Consider the following 2,394-nt stretch of genomic DNA (forward strand, 5'->3'; position numbering starts at 1 on the left):
ATTCTAACTAACAGACCTTCTTCTACATTAATTTAACCAGAAAAAGTTGTTACAGTCTGAACTGGTAATGGGAATTCTTGCAGGACCTAACCTACATCCAGGAACCCCTGGGCGGACACTGAGCCAAAGTAAATTGCTGGAAACAGGGGCACACTATGACTTGTACAGGGCAGCAGAAGGGAATCAGAGCTCAGCCTGACCTGCTTATACTGGCAAAAGTACGGAGAGATGAAAGAAACTGGGTGTGCATGGTGTGTGCACTACCCAAGAGCTTGATGAGACTTGAAATGAGGTGGGGACTAGAAGAGGAAAGCAAGGTAATCAGGGAGCTCCTGTGCAGGGAACAGAGGCTAAAACTCCTGATCCATAGTCTCTTTCTGATCAGTTATCAGCTACAATTATAAACTGAAATTAAGACAGCCTAGTATAAGTTCACATCATATATATCATAACAAGAAAAAAAACCTTTCCCATGCAGATAGGGTCCTCCAAGATGAAAAGCACTATTTGATCCAACTAGAATAACACGAATAAAGATGCAAATAAAAGATCAAACTTTCCCTTGCAAATGTTACTTCTGCAACTCCTTGCAGTTACTTCTGCATGCTAACAGAAAACTGTTTAGACAGGGACACTATACAGTGTTTATCTTCTGTTAACTGAAATGCATCCCCAGGGTTTCAAGGTTTCTGTACTCAAAAAAGACTCAATAGGAAAAGAAATATTTTCAGGAGTTACCAGAAGTGAAATTCAAAACAGAGTGAAGGCCAGGCAGAGACAAACCAATGCTCCCGGTGGGAAGTTTGCAGGGGTGCCAAAATAGACAGAGGAAGCAACATTTAAAAAACAAATCCCCAAAGACCCCATATTTTATTTTTCAAAAGACAAACAGAACACATGAAAAAAAAGGTTTCAGAAAGTTCTTTGAATCTGCCCCAAAGTAAGCCAGAGCCTCTGGTTAAGTAACTGCAAGAACGGCAGTTTAGCAGTTGAGAAGCTGAGGTACCAACTTCCATACAAGAAACAGGTCTTCTTGGTCACTGCCCCCAAGCCAAGGTGGAACAGGAACATAGGGTGTGGGGTGGCTGGGAAACCTTCATGTGTAAAGATGAGCATCTTGTAGATGGGAACCCTCCATGCTAATCTAAGGGTGGTATTACAAGCAAATACATTCAACACATGGAAACATATAACTTGCTATGAATAATAAGGTGAAACTTTGGCAGTAGTAAAATGGAAATTAATAAGGAAGAAGGCAACACAACATGGATAAACAAAGCTGTGCTTTGCCTGAAGCTTTCCAAAAAAGGAACTGCTAAAATAGTTTTGCAAAGACACCTAAACCTACACAAGACTTATGAAAGTCACAGTCGAAGTTTGCAGTTTTGTAATTTCAAAACAGCAGCAAGTCCTATAATGCTTCTCCTCCTTCTTACCCATCTATACCAAACTCAAAAAAAACTTTTAGCAGGGAAGCCGTGAAACTTACCAGTTCTTCATGACAACAAATAGTCTTAAAAAGGAAAACAAAATAAAATAAATTGAGCTTGATAATCTTGAGTTTTACGTACTGTGTGTCATCACCTCATCGCCAAGGCGTGATTCGGAACAAGACACAGCAGCACGCAGCCAGGCTACTTACACCGTCTGGAAAAGCGCCCGCAAAGATCACGTTGCAGAAATAATTCACACCTGCAGCAAAGCTGCACAAAACATCATCAACTCGCCGACTTTGACAGGCATATGCCGACCGTGGCGGGGGGTGGGGGTGGGGAACAGTTTCTATACAGACGAATATGAATAAAAAGTAGGAAATCCCCATTCCGCACCCCAAGTGAAGCCGGGCAGAACCCTTGGGCACATCCTGCCGCGGTCCCACCGGCGGGGTTGGCTGCGCCGCCTCCTCCCCGCCCCGAGCGGCCTCGGGAAGGGGGCCCGGCCCGGGATGTACCGGCGGAGCCGCGGCCCCTTTGGCGGCTTCGACGCCCGGTTCGGCCCAAGGTCGCCCGGCCCCAGGTCCACCCCAGCCCCGCCGCCCGCTCCGGGCGCCTCGCCCCAGGCCGGTCCCGCACAGCCCGGCGGGGCCGGGACCACCCCGAGCACGCCCCGAGGGGCGGGAGGGGACGAGCCGCACACGCCGCGCCCCCGCCGCGGGCATCCCGGGCCGGCCCGCCCGGGGAGGGGAGAGAAGGGGAGGGGAGGGCGGCGAGAGCGGCCCGGGGAGGGGCGGCCAGCGGCGCCCCCGGCCCGCCACGAGCCGCCCAGCGGAGGCGGGGGGCGGTGGGGAGGCCCCGGCGCCCTCCCCCGCCGAGCGGAGCCGCCCCCTCGCTCCCGGGCAGCGCCCCGGGGCGCCGCCCCCGCCCGCACTCACCCGCCGAGCCCAGCAGCAGCCAC

Source organism: Corapipo altera, unplaced genomic scaffold, assembly GCF_003945725.1.
Source record: "Corapipo altera isolate COAL_440 unplaced genomic scaffold, ASM394572v1 23b, whole genome shotgun sequence".
Taxonomy (NCBI): Eukaryota; Metazoa; Chordata; class Aves; order Passeriformes; family Pipridae; genus Corapipo; species Corapipo altera.